A 15,172-nucleotide genomic window follows, 5' to 3' on the forward strand; every position below is an offset into this window, starting at 1 on the left:
ACCAGAGAAGGAAGAGGGTGGGGCAAAGTAGGGGTAAGGGATTAAGAAATACAAACTGCTATGTATAAAATAAAGAAACAACAAGGATATATTATACAGCACAGGGAAATATAGCTATTATTATGTAATAACTGTAAATGTAGTATAGTCTATACAAATATTGAATCACTATTGTATTTCTGAAACTAATATAATATTGTAAACCAAATACACTTTAATTTAAAAAGAGAGAAAGAAAAAGCAAACAAGAAAGAGATATGACTGGACTAAGCCACAGATAGAGGAGACCTTCAATTTAGAAAGGAGTTGGGACCTCCCTGGTGATCCAGGGGTTAAGACTCTGTGCTTCCTCAGCAGGGGCCATGGGTTGATCCTTGGTCCGGTAACTAAGATCCCACATGTCATGTGGTATGGCTAAAAAAAATGTTAAAGCGAGGAGTCCCTAATGATTGCTGTGCTGTGCTTAGTCACCCAGTCATGTTTGATTCTTTGTGACCCCATGAACTGTAGTCTGCCAGGCTCCTCTGTCCTTGGGAATGCTCCAGGCAAGAATACTGGAATGGGTTGCCATGCCCTCTTCCAGGGAATCTTCCCAATGCAGGGATCAAACGCAGGTTTGATCAGCAGGCAGATTCTTTACCATCTGAGCCACCAGGGAAGCCCAAGAATACTGGAGTGGGTATCCTATCCCTTCTCCAGGGGAACTTCCTGACCCAGGAGTCAAACCAAGGTCTCCTGCATTGCAAGCAGATTCTTTACCAGCTGAGCTACTGGGGAAGCCCCCTCTAATGATTAGCAATGCAAACATATTCACACATTTTTTTGACATGGAGCTGATAATCAAATTATCAAGCTTACCTGTATTGGAGATGATCATAATAGAATGCCAGATAATTTTGAGAGCCATAAACACATTTGTGACACTGTAACAACAGACTGTTTCCAAATAGGAAAAGGAGTTCGTCAAGGCTGTGTATTGTCACCCTGCTTATTTAACTTCTATGCAGAGTACATCATGAGAAACGCTGGACTGGAAGAAGCATAAGCTGGAATCAAGATTGCGGGGAGAAATGTCAATAACCTCAGATATGCAGATGACACCACCCTTTGGCAGAAAGTGAAGAGGAACTAAAAAGCCTCTTGATGAAAGTGAAAGTGGAGAGTGAAAAAGTTGGCTTAAAGCTCAACATTCAGAAAACGAAGATCATGGCATCCAGTCCTGTCCCTTCATGGGAAATAGATGGGGAAACAGTGGAAACAGTGTCAGACTTTATTTTTTGGGGCTCCAAAATCACTGTAGATGGTGACTGCAGCCATGAAATTAAAAGACGCTTACTCTTTGGAAGGAAAGTTATGACCAATCTAGATAGCATATTCAAAAGCAGAGACATTACTTTGCCAACAAAGGTTCGTCTAGTCAAGGCTATGGTTTTTCCTGTGGTCATGTATGGATGTGAGAGTTGGACTGTGAAGAAGGCTGAGCGCCGAAGAATTGATGCTTTTGAACTGTGGTGTTGGAGAAGACTCTTGAGAGTCCTTTGGACTGCAAGGAGGTCCAACCAGTCCATTCTGAAGGAGATCAGCCGTGGGATTTCTTTGGAAGGAATGATGCTAAAGCTGAAACTCCAGTACTTTGGCCACCTCATGCGAAGAATTGACTCATTGGAAAAGACTCTGATGCTGGGAGGGATTGGGGGCAGGAGGAGAAGGGGATGACAGAGGATGAGATGGCTGGATGGCATCACCGACTCGATGGACGTGAGTCTGAGTGAACTCCGGGAGTTGGTGATGGACAGGGAGGCCTGGCGTGCTGGGATTCATGGGGTTGCAAAGAGTCGGACACAACTGAGCAACTGAACTGAACTGAACTGAACTGAACTAGACCTGTCCAGATCTTAATCATGTACTGTGATAAATGTAGCCTTGGAAAGGGAAGATATTTGGAGTTCTCTGGGATTAGTAGATGTGATGAAATGTTGTGGGAATATGATAATTAAGTTCCTGTGTCTATATTGAAACATGGGTCTTACAGATCTGTGAGACTGAGTAGGGGGGGTAGGTGAATGTTCAGTAGATGGAGATTCTCCTGTGTCAGGAGTATCTGTGTCAGGAGAGTCTGGGCATGGGGACCAACTATGGGAAAATACTGAGAGGAGAATAGCTGTAATTAGAGAAAGAGGGTCTCTGATCATTGATGTGTGAGGGCATATCCAGGTAATACATAGACTCAGTATTTTCCCTTCAAGAAAAGCAGGCTTAGGAATTTGAATTTCAGAGAATGCAGATATAAGTTTAAATTTTAGCTGTGTCATTTTATAGCCAAGTTGTTTTTTTATTTTAATAAAGATGTCTGAACCTAAAAAACAAACAAAAAATTCTTGTAAAATTTGTTTTGTGGAGCTGAACTCCTTAACTTTTGCTTATCTGTAAAGTGTTTGCTCTCTCCATAAAATCTGAATGAAAGCCTTGCTGGGCGGAGTATTCTCGGTTGTAGGTTTTTCCTTTTCATCACTTTAAATATATCATGCCTCTCCCTTCTGTCCTGCAGGGTTTCCGCCGAAAAGTCAGCTGATAGCTTTACAAGAGTTCCTTGTAATTTGTTGCTTTTCCTTTGCTGCTTTTAATATTCTATCTTTATTTTTAATTTTTACCATTTTAATTAGAATGTGTCTTGTTGTGGTCCTATCTGGGTTAATCCTGTTTAGGACTCTCTGTGTTTCCTGGATCTGGATATCTGTTTCCTTATCCAGGTTAGGGAAATTTTCTGTCCTCAAATATGTTCTCTGCCCCTTTCTCACTCATTTCTTCTGGGACCCTTATAATGCAAGTATTAGTACACTTGATGTTGTCCTAGAGGTCTCTTAAACTGTCCTCAATTTTTAAAATTACTTTTTCTGTTCAGCTTCAGTGATTTCCACTCCTCTGTCTTCCAATTTGCTGATCTGTTCCTCTGTATCATAATCTACTGTTGACTCCTTTTAGTGAATTTTTAACTTCAGTTATTGTACTATTCAGCTCTGTTTGGCTTTTTAAATATTTCCTAATTCTGTTAAAAATGTCTAGCTTCTCACTCTGTTCATCCAGTCTTCTCTTGAGTTCTTTGACCACCTTTGTCATCATTGACATAAACACTTCATTGGTAGATTACTTATCTCCGCTTCACTTAGTTCTTCTAGGATTTTATCTTGTTCCTTCATTTGGAGTATATTCCTCTCCACCTCATTTTGCCTAACATGCTGTTTTTTATTTCAAGGTACTTGGTAGGTACATTATATTTCCCAACCTTGGAAAAGTGGTCTTTTGTGGGAGACAACCTATGCATCCCAGCAGGATACTCCCCTCTGGTCACCAGTACTGTATGATCTAGGGTGCTGGCAAGTACCATTTTGAAATCCTCCCTCTAGTATATTAGCTTCAGGACCCAGATCTGCCTCCTGCCCATCAGACTTTAGGCACCATTACTGGGACTTGCCACATGACACAAATAACTGAGTGGGGAAACAGCCCACTACCTTGAGGAATACTTTTCAGCCATTATTTCTACTAATATTTCCACTGTCCCATCATCTCTTTCTTCTTCTTCTGGTATTCCACTCATGCACATTACGCCATTTGAAAGCAGCATAACTCTATCTTAATGTAACCACTAAGAAGATTCTTCTATCCCTATGGAAGAAAGGAGAGGATAAAGAAGGAGGGAGGAGAGAGGAAAAAGAAAAGTAGTGGTAGGGGGAGTGAGAGGGAGAGATGAAGGAAGAAAAAAGGAAGACATTGAAGGGAGAGTCTTTGAAAGAGGGAAGTGAGGGAAAGAGAGAGAAAGGGAATATAGAGAAAACAGATGAGGAGAGAAGAGAAGGGGCATGGAAGGAGGGTGGAAAGGTGAAGGGAGTTAGGAAAGAAAGAAGAGGAGGGAAATTTTTAAAAGATGATTCTCAAAATGATTAAAAACCTAATTCTCAAAATATGTGCTGCACATGTGTCAAGATTATTTAATTCATTAATGAGGGAGCTAGGTGTAAAGAAAGCTAGTCCATCTAGAGAAGGAAATGGCCATCCACTCCAGTATTCTTGCCTGCAAAATTCCATGGACAGAGGAACCTGGCGGGCTACTGTTCATGGGGTCACAAAGAGTTGGGCACGACTGAGCAACCAAGCAGGCATGCATATCCCACAGATACACTTACATATATGCTTTGCAAATGTTTGGCATTGTTTGCAACAGTAAAAAGTAGAAAACAAAATTGCCTACCAACAGAGAACTGGTTTAATAGACTATATATCTACACATTATAGTATGCAGAAATAGTATGCAGCTATAATGAAAAGTAAGGAAGATTTCCTTATTGAAATGGCAATATTAATATCCCCAAGATATATTATTAAATGAAAAATGCAAGGTGAAGAACAATATGTGTGTGTATATATAAATATAAATCTTGTAAAAATATATAATGAATTTTATGTAAGAAGGAGAATGAGAATATCCATATTTGTTTATATTTGCATAATGTCACACTGGAAGGATAAAGAGAGGATTTAAAAAAACAGTTGTCTGGGGGAATACAGGTGAAAGTGAGGCTTTTCTGTGTTTTTCTTCTTTTTTGCATTTTTAAGAGTTTTGTTTTGAACATTCTACCTATTTTAAAATAATGCTGAATAATACCCAATGTTGTGTTAGCATTTATTGATATCATAAAATTTTTCTCTATTAATTATTTTAATAAAATGTTTTATATGTTAAAAAAAAAAAGAAAGCTAGTCCCCAAGACAAATGAAACACTAGGATTTTTATAGTCCAAAAAGATGGGAAAGAAATACTGAGTCAACTACAAAACTGGCTAATGTCTAATTTTATTGCATTTTTTAAAATCTGGGGGAAATGTCACCTTCTCTAACAAACAGAAAAAGATAGTCACCATGAGTTAACAGTTTTGTAGAAATGTAAAATGCTTAGACCTCGATCAACTATGTAAACAAAATGACATCCTATTTCGAAATGAGATTATCTTTAAATGGACCTGTAAGAAAATGAAAAAGACCCATAAATACTTTTTTAAAATTTCCATGTTTTGGATAATTTTTCTCGGTGGAAGGGAAGAAATTCAGAGGCCCCATTCACTGTCCTTTTCACTCTCCAATAGAAGAATGACCCCTATATCAAACTCAGTCCCTAGATTTTGGTTCCCTTAAGTTTGGAGGGGTTTTGGTTTTATTTGGTTGGTTGGTTGGTTTGATTTTGGAACTTGGAGAAACAGCTATGCACTACAGGCTGTACCTTCCTATTCCCACTAAAAACATCTAGGAGAAGATAAAAGTTTGAAGGCAGGAAAAGGGGATGACAAAGGATGCAATGGTTGGATGGCACCACTGACTCAATGGACATGAGTTTGAGCAAGCTCCACAAGATGGTGAAGGACAGGCAAGACTGGCGTGCTACAGTCCATGGGATCACAAAAAGTCAGAAATGACTGAGCGACTGAACTGAACTGAAAGGACATTCTGCCCTTCTCCCCATAGCTCCCCACTTTCTTAATGCTGATCCCCACTCTCCACTGGCAGAATCCATAGAGCACTGAAAACTTGTGTGTATTAGTCTCTCATCGTATCTGACTCTTTGCGACGCCATGGACTGTAGCCCACCAGACTCCTCTGTCCATGGGATTCTCCAGGCAAGAATAATGGAGTGGGTTGCTCTTTCCTCCATGGGATCTTTCTGACCCAGGGATTGAACCTGGATCTCCTGCATTGCAGGCAGATTCTTTACCGTCTGAGGTGGCTCAGATTGAAAATTTAAAATTATAGAATTCTGGAATCCTCAAACATTACAATAACAGATTTGGAGAACCACAGAATCTTAGAAAAATGACAGCTTGGAGAAGCCATTTAGCTCAGTCTTGGAACTCAGTCTTTAGCTCACCCTTCACAGTATAAAACACCTTTTATAATGAGTCTTCTTAGACTGTGCACAAAGATCTCCCAGACTCACTTATTTTGCCTCCCTAGAAAAAACAACAACAACAACAACACAATTCTAGCTATCCTCCCTTCTGCTGAAGCCAGAAGAATACTTTCTGTCTCCAACCTGCTGAATGGGAGGACCAAACCCACAACCGTCACCATTACAGATGATTAAGAGTCTAGGGACTTCCCTGGCGGTCCAGTGGTTAAGACTCCATGTTCCCAGTGCAGGGGTTCTGGGTTTGGCCCTGGCCAGGAGACTAGATCCCACATGCTGCAACTAAAGATCCTGCAGCTCTTGTTGCAAAAAAGACCCAGTGCAGCCAAATAAATTTTTTTTTAGTATCTAATCCTGAATGGGTGTGCACTCGGAGGTAGTCAGAATGGAAAAAAAGAGGCAAAAGATGTGAGAGTTGAAAGAAGCAGCCTAGAGCTTACTCTTACTCCACGAAAGCCGTTCTAGCAGCAGATCCAAGATGGAGAAGGTGGTGCTGTGTGAATCACTCAGTCTTCCCAGAGTTCCTACCATTGTGATCACAGAACACCTCAGCCTAGACAGCCAAGCCTTAATCCAAATCTACAGGCTTCCTAGGAGATTCAATTCCCAAGCCTGAGAATCAACACACAGGAGAAGGGCTTTTGAGTTGTGTTTAATAACAGGTGTAGGGAGACTATAATTCCCAGGAATTTTGTTTCAGGTCAGTAAAGAAGATTTACAAATATTTGGTGCAAAAAAGGATGGAAAATCATTATGTAGAGTATTACAAAGAGCAATCACTCAGTCATGTCTCTAGAGATGATGAGACTGGGGCTCAGAGGTGGTTCCTACATCTCAAACTTGGAAAATGAATACACACACACACACACCAATAAAGTTCTGATAAAGTAATACAGGTAAACTTTGGTTATTATTATTTAATATTATCTTGAGTAAAAACAGTAGAACTTGTTGAATTAAACCCTTTCAATTGAGTTGTTTCTCTTATGGTTCTAAATCTTCATCTTTCTCTCTCTCTTTTTTTTTTTTTAGGAGACAATCTTCAAAATGTTTATTACAAAATACAGTACAGGCTCGCCAAATGTTGCCCAATGTTCTCTAATACTGCGGGATGAAGCACTGCAGATACCTGGCAGGCGCCCATGTGAATCTAAGGACGTCTGTAATGATTTGAATCTCCTTAGAGGTACAGACGGAGAAGGTGATGGCACCCCACTCCAGTACTCTTGCCTGGAAAATCCCATGGACAGAGGAGCCTGGTAGGCTGCAGTCCATGGGGTCGCTAAGAGTCGGACACAACTGAGCGACTTCACTTTCACTTTTCACTTTCATGCATTGGAGAAGGAAATGGCAACCCACTCCAGTGTTCTTGTCTGGAGAATCCCAGGGACGGGGGTGCCTAGTGGGCTGCCATCTATGGGGTCGCACAGAGTCGAACACGACTGAAGTGACTTAGCAGCAGCAGCAGAGGTACAGAGGAAACCTGTAACCGGCAGTGGAATGGAGACGGACAGTCACTGCGACCGCTGGGCTCCTGCCTGCTGAAGAATGACATCGTTTTCTCCAGAGGTTGAAATCCACATCCAGGGCTGACAACCTACTGAAAGCTGGGACCCAAATTCGTACAGACACGAGGCAGAATGGAGAGAAAACTCCGGACAACCCACAGGTCTCCAGCCACTACTTCTTATTCCTGGGTTTTAGCTCTTCAGCTGCATTGGACATCTATGCGGTTAATGGAATTGCATTCCATCCTGTCCATGGCACCCTTGCCACTGTGGGATCTGATGGTAGATTCAGCTTTTGGGACAAAGATGCCAGAACAAAACTAAAGACTTCAGAACAGTTAATCAGCCAATATTGGCCTGCTGCTTCAATCTCTCTTTTTTTTACAAAAAAAACAATTAATTAGGGTCTAGCAAAGAGAGAGGGGGCCTCCCTGGTGGCTCAGATGGTAAAGAATCTGCCTGCAGTGTGGAAGACCTAGGTTCCATCCTTGGATTGGGAAGATTCCCTGGAGGAGGGCATGGCAACCCACTCCAATATTCTTGCCTGGAGAATCCCCATGGACAGAGGAGCCTGGCGGGCTACAGTCCATGAGGTGGCAAAGAGTTGGACACAACTGAGCGACTAAGCACACAGAGAGAGGAGCCATCTCTGTTTTTTATCAAGGCTTTCTAAAACCATATGCTTACCCTATTCAACAGATAGGGAAACTGAGCCCAAGAGAGTTATGTGACTCACCTAATGAAGAAAAGATGGAACTCAGATTGTATGATCCCTAAGTGAAATAGCCTTAAAAATGATGTTCAACTGCTTCTCATGTCGTACCAAGACAAGCTTAACTGGAAGCTGAGCTGAGAGAGAACTGAGAGACTGGAAATACGAAGAAAGGGGAATGTCCCCAGTAGATTTCCCTGGGTGAATTCAATCCACCTTTTTACAGGTGGGAGATTATAGGTTATATAACCACCCCCCAGATAAAGCAATCTCTTCCCTTATGACATCCGTACCCGGAAAACTTGAATCCCAGGGTGTTCAGATTTCTACACAGTCGATTTCCCAGAATGTATTTAGGTAGGATCTGGTGCCCTGGGCGCAATCCTTCGACCTGGCACCATGGAGCTGGGAGGGGCCTTCACCATCTTTCTGGCGCTCTGTTTGTCTTGTCTTCTCATCCTCATCGCCTGGAAACGGATGAGCAAAGGGGGGAAGCTGCCGCCTGGTCCCACACCGATACCTTTCCTGGGGAACGTGTTGCAAGTTCGTACTGACGCCACTTTTCAGTCTTTCATGAAGGTGAGTCTGTCTACTTTCACACAGCTCGAAGCAACTAATTCTATAGACTGACAGTGTAGAAATTCCTGAATCCTATAACAAAGGCTCTTGGAAACATAACCATAGATTTCTGGAATTCCAGAATCTTAAATTCCTGGAAACACAGATTCCTAGCACATTGAAAGTTAAGACCTTCAGGACTTTGGAATAACAGTACCTTCTTCTTTAAAAAGAAAAATATGTAGCATTGCACTACTTGTTAAAGATTTTTTTTAATGTGGACCATTTTTAAAGTCATTGTTGAGTTTATTATAATATTGATTCTGTTTTTCTGTTTTGGTTTTCTGGCCATAAGACATGTGGGATCCTAGTTCCCTGAACAGGGATCAAACCCCCACCCCTTGCATTGGAAGGTAAAGTCTTAACCACGGGGCCTCCAGGGCAGGGCCTGGAATAAACCAGTTACCTTCTATCCTTAGATACAAGAACTCTTGCACTCTCTTGGTCTTCAAACTTTGACTCGGTATCATGAAATCTTAGGATTCTAGAAAGTTAGCACTTCAGAGCAAGACACATGCATCTTGGAATTCCATCTCATCTAGGTCCTCCGTTTTACAGATGCAGAAACCAAGGCTTGTAGCAGCACTGGGGGATCTTGCCCAGGATCACAGAAGCCAAGACTTCTGTGTCTCTTTATCAGCAGTCTTTCCAAGCCCAGGACTAAATTTTATCTGTTATTCCCATGCTTCTTGCGATCGCCATCTCCTAAAATCCTTGACTGGTTGTTACTTGGTGCTACACTCAGCCCCCTCCTCTTACGTCTTCCTTCACTCAGCTCAAGGAGAAATACGGTCCAGTCTTCACTGTGTACATGGGGCCCCGGCCAGTGGTTGTTTTATGTGGACATGAAGCAGTGAAGGAGGCCCTGGTAGACCGAGCAGATGAGTTCAGTGGCCGTGGAGAACTGGCTTCAGTAGAGCGAAACTTCCAAGGTCATGGTAGGTAACAGCAACAAAAATAAAAGCAAAATGTAATCACAAAGTGTAATGTACTTCTATGTCCCGGGTTCTTTGATAAGTACTCTAAATGAGTTACTGCTGTGACTTCTCTGAGAGCTATTAATGTCTTCCTAATTTTGCAAACGAGGAATTTGAGAATCAGAAACGTTAGTAGTAACAGTCAGTGGTAGAATCGTTTTACTTTGAACCCAAACCGTCTGACTCTAGGGGATCGTGTGTGTTACTTGTGTTATTATTTTTGATGGATGAGTGGCACTCTTGTAATTCACTAAGCTCTCATAGCCAAGCTTACTGTTTATCTTCCTATATACCCACACAGACCCAACCCATAGGTCTCTGCATCCTCCACAGATATCTGTTTAATGTTCCCTACACATCAATCTCTAATGGCCTGGAGGCAGAATTCCAGAATTCTTGCCTGGAGAATCCATGGACAGAGGAGCCTGGCAGGCTACCGTCCATAGGATTACAAAGAGTCAGACACGACTGAAGCAACTTAGCATGCACGCACATCTCACGCACTGCCCACATCATTCAATTCCAAGCAGCCTCACACCATTTTTTGATACTTTCACTCACCTACCTATCCCTATGCCTTTCCTTCCATCCATCCATTTTTCCATTGACCCATACAGCCACCAAAAATATCCATTAGACTTTCTATACAAATATCAGTATCCTTCCAACAAATTGATCTGTACATCATCTATTAATTAACTTCTCATTTACCCATACGGTCATCGTGTCATCTATCCATTCATTTTTCCTTCCATCACTCATCCACCTATTAATCATTCAGTCATCCATACATTCTTCCAACCATTTAGCCATACATCTCCAACCATCCATCCATTAGCCCTTTACCCATCCAGAAGTCTTTAATCCATCCATTTGTCAGTCATTCCAGTTACAAACACTTCCTTCCATTCAGTAATCTATCAAAATCATTTCATCAAATTTCCAAACATTAATTCACTGATGCATGCACATCCGGAAACTTCTAAATACTGTTTACTACATGGTAACTCCTTTTGTGTGGGTATATTAATGTACAGGTAAGATCTCCTGTGAACGCTTACAGGTACGTCTAGAGAATACAAGTAGAGCATAGAATATAGAAGAATACTCCCCATTCCAACATATTCTACATAAAATTCTATCTAGGGTTGTATACTAAATTGCTTCAGTCATGTCCAACTCTTTGCGACCCTATGGACCCTAGCCCACCAGGCTCCTCTGTCCATGGGATTCTCCAGGCAAGAATACTGGAATGTGTTGCCATGCTCTCCTCTAGGGGATCTTTCTGATCCAGGGACAGAACTCTCATCTCCTGTGGCTCCTGCATTGCAGGCAGATTCTTTACCACTGGGCCACCAGGGAAGCCCATTCTGTCTATATCTCCCCCCATATTCCTAGGCATCCATCCATTATATGCATTTATCCAGTTCCAGGTCTCTAGCCTGTAAGAAACTCTCCTTAATCTCCCACAGTCATTATTAGCCTGATTTCTTTTCCTTCGTCTCAGTCTTGGGCTGTTTTGGGGAGTCCAGTAGGGAAGGAACTTTAGTTTCCCCATTAAGCCTGGAAGGTTGAAAGAGGCATCCCCAAGGGGAACGTTTACAGCTGTCATATCCTGGCACCCTCCCAGTCCAGCACAGAGCTGGGCACAGACAAGAGGGGAGACAGGAGCCTGACCCTGAAATCCTGGCAGGTGTAGCGCTGGCTAACGGAGAACGATGGAGGATTCTCCGACGCTTCTCCCTGACCATTCTTCGGGACTTCGGGATGGGAAAGAGGAGCATTGAGGAGCGGATCCAGGAGGAGGCTGGCTTCCTACTAGTGGAATTACGCAAGACCAAGGGTATGTGTGACACCAGCCGGAAGGGTACCAGGGGACTTGGCGGGGTGGGGGATAGAGAGCTCAGTCATGAGAAGATGGGCTTTAGTGGGAGAAAGATTGGGAGTGGGAAAGGATGAAGAAGATGAAGGATTTACTGAGATTTCTAGCCAGATTCCATGTTAAAATTAACATGAAAGACCCTTAGAGATCCCTTGTCCAGGGACTTGAGTCAGTGGATCTTAAGGAGTTTTTGAGCTCCTCGTATCCTGTACAGACTTTGGCAATATGAGTTTATGCCTTTTTGTGGTGGTATGTTTAAATTTATCTATCTAACTAGGTATACATTCACACATACACATACAAAAACATGTAATTTGGGTAAAAACCATATAATGCAAAAATTTGCCACTCTATTTCTGAGGGCATGAGAGGATGAAATGGTTGCATGGCATCACCGATGCAATGGACATGAATGTGGGCCAAGTCCAGGAGATGATGAGGGACAGGAAGGCCTGGTGTGCTGCAGTCCATGGGGTCCCAAAAAGTGGGACATGACTGGCGACCGAACAACAACAAACTGTTCTAAGTGTATAGTTCAGTTGTGTTACATATATTTACATTTTTGTGAAAGATTTTTAAAACTTTTTCAACTTGGGAATCTAAAACATTACACCATTACATTTTTAAAGAGATCCATGATGCACCCAGAAATAAGATCTGGAATGTCTGGGGTCTAATGAAAAAAGACACAGAGGCTGAGAAATACAGAGATGAATAGATTATATACAGAAATAGAGACATATTTCTCTACATTAGACTCCTCCCTTGGGCTCCATGGATGCAAAATGGTCTGCATAAAGATTCTGTATACTCAGGAACCCCTAGAAATTATTTGCAAAGCTAACTGTGATTATATACATTGCTTTAGGGAAATTGTCCCCATACCCACTGGCTTGACCAGCATCTCGTTTTATAGCTGGTGCAGCTGAGGCCAGAGGAAGAATTTTATTTTAAATAGTGCAGATGGAATCATTGGTAGAGATAGACCGAATCTAGCCATTCTTTTCTATTTTTTAATGCGCCCCTTACCTCCACTTCTTTCCAAAATTTGTGACTCTCCAGGACAGTTAGCTTCTTTTTTTTCTTCTTTTTTGAATATTTTTGGCTGCACTGGTTCTTCATTTCTGTGCAGGCTGTCTCTAGTTGCAGCGAGCAGGGATCACTCTTCGTTGTGGTGTGCGGGCTTCTCATCGCAGAGCACAGGCTCTTGACGAGCGAGCGGGCTTCAGTAGTTGCAGCGCACAGGATCAGTGGTTGCAGCTCTCAGGCTCTAGAGCACTCAGGCTCAGTAGTTGTGGTGCTCTGGCTTACTGGCTCCTCAGCACATGGAATCTTCCCAGACCAGGGATGGAACCTGTGTCCCCTGCATTGGCAGGCAGATTCTTATCCACTGTACCACAAGGGAAGTCCCAGTACAATTAACTTCTAATAACAAAAAATAAGGATTCAGCTCCACCAGCATCTCTCACATGTTTATTACATGTCAGGCACTGTGCTAAGTATTTCACATGGATAATTAACATTGAATTTTCATGAACCAATGAGGTGGCTATTTTTTTAATCTTCACATATTTTTATGTATTTATTTGGCTGCACCGGGTCTTAGCTGAAGCACACAAGATCTTTAGTGGCAGCATGTGGGATCCAGTTTCCAAACCAGGAATTAAACTCAGGCCCCCTGCACTGGGAGCGTGGAGTCTCAGCCACTGGACCACCAGGGAAGTCCCTCAGGTGCTTATTAAACCAACCTGATGTCACATTCCATGTTCCTACTCATGGCCTCCAACTTCCATTATTCAGGGGCTCGCATCGAACCTACTTTCTTCCTGAGCCGCACTGTCTCCAACGTCATCAGTTCCGTCGTCTTTGGAAGCCGCTTTGACTATGAGGACCAGCAGTTCCTGAAGTTGCTGCAAATGATCAACCAGAGTTTCATAGAAATGAGCACATCCTGGGCCCAGGTGCCCATCAGTCACCTCTCTGTCCACCCCTCAACCTCTGTTAACTAAGCCCCTGCCTTTTCCTCACTAACTCCTCCCCACAATCTTGGGAGGCAAGAATCAAGATGCCCTGGGTCTCCAAGAAGCAAATAGCCTCATGCAATTCTCAGACCCCGTGCTGGATGCTAAGCCCAGCTGTTGGATTCCAGATTCAGCCCAGGCTGGCCTCTGGTACCCATTGCTAACAAACATCCTTTGCTTATTCCCCACAGTTATATGACATGTATTCTGGAATCATGCAATATTTGCCAGGAAGACACAATCGCATCTACTACTTGATAGAGGAGCTCAAGGACTTCATTGCCTCCAAGGTCAAGATCAACGAAGCATCGCTTGACCCCCAGAACCCTCGGGACTTCATTGATTGCTTCCTCATCAAGATGCACCAGGTACCTCTTCCTGTGCCCCCAGTCCTTTCCTCTCATCTCCCCAATCCTTAGTGCCTACAACTTTAGACTCATCTGTAAACATATTGATGACAGTATGTCAAGGGCCAAACATTGTTTCACCAGGTTGGCTTTTATTTATAGATGAGATATAGAAACTGTTAAGGTATAAACTCTTACACTGTCAAACTTTGAAGCTAAAACTTCTAAGAACATAGAAACTTAAAATCGTACACCTTTCTAATCCGATACACCAGAGACTTGCATATACAGCAAAGTAGAATGCATTTTTAGAGTCTTAGAATTTGCTGAGCTGAAACATTTAAAGTCTAAGCTTTGGAGTTTAAACTTTAAAATTAAAAGTTTAATGTCTTCCCAGCTTCCAATGCAGGGGGTGTGGTTTCTACCCCTGGTTGGGGAACTAAGATTCCATATGCCACGTGGTGTGGCTAAGAAATCGATTTTCACCTTTTTCTAAAGTGTACATGGAACCTTCTCCAGGATAGATCACATCCTGGGCCATAAATCTAGCCTTGGTAAATTTTAAAAAATTGAAATCATTCCAAGCATCTTTTTTGACCATAATGCAGTAAGATTAGATCTCAATTACAGGAGAAAAACTATTAAAAATTCAAACATATGGAGGCTGAACAACACGCTGCTGAATAATCAACAAATCACAAAAGAAATCAAAATATGCATAGAAATGAATGAAAATGAAAACACAGCAACCCAAAACCTATGGGACACTGTAAAAGCAGTGCTAAGGGAAAGGTTCATAGCAATACAGGCTTACCTCAAGAAACAAGAAAAAAGTCAAATAAATAACCTAAGTCTACATCTAAAGCAACTAGAAAAGGAAGAAATGAAGAACCCCAGGTTAGTAGAAGGAAAGAAATCATAAAAATTAGGGCAGAAATAAATGCAAAAGAAACAAAAGAGACCATAGCAAAAATCAACAAAGCTAAAAGCTGGTTCTTTGAGAAGTTAAATAAAATTGTCAAACCATTAGCCAGACTCATCAAGAAACAAAGGGAGAAAAATCAAATCAACAAAATTAGAAATGAAAATGGAGAGATCACAACAGACAGCACAGAAATACAAAGGATCATAAGAGACTACTATCAGCAATT

General features: G+C 42.0%; 1 long non-coding RNA gene across 24 annotated transcripts in view; it reads right to left on the reverse strand.

The window, feature by feature from the left end:
• The window catches only part of LOC138991767 (uncharacterized), a 57,307-nt gene that overhangs the window by 12,605 nt on the left and 29,530 nt on the right, over nucleotides 1-15,172 (reverse strand). For 7 of the 24 annotated variants that reach the window (XR_011467651.1, XR_011467657.1, XR_011467656.1 and 4 more), the window contains 2 exons: nucleotides 12,683-13,563; nucleotides 1,694-9,718 (listed from right to left, as the gene is read on the reverse strand). This is a non-coding gene — a long non-coding RNA (uncharacterized lncRNA). Of the gene's footprint in view, nucleotides 1-1,690; nucleotides 9,719-12,682; nucleotides 13,564-15,172 lie in introns of those variants that run through there. The other 17 variants (XR_011467646.1, XR_011467650.1, XR_011467644.1 and 14 more) reach the window with 6 other exon arrangements.

This window comes from Bos mutus, chromosome 18, assembly GCF_027580195.1.
Source record: "Bos mutus isolate GX-2022 chromosome 18, NWIPB_WYAK_1.1, whole genome shotgun sequence".
Taxonomy (NCBI): domain Eukaryota; kingdom Metazoa; phylum Chordata; class Mammalia; order Artiodactyla; family Bovidae; genus Bos; species Bos mutus.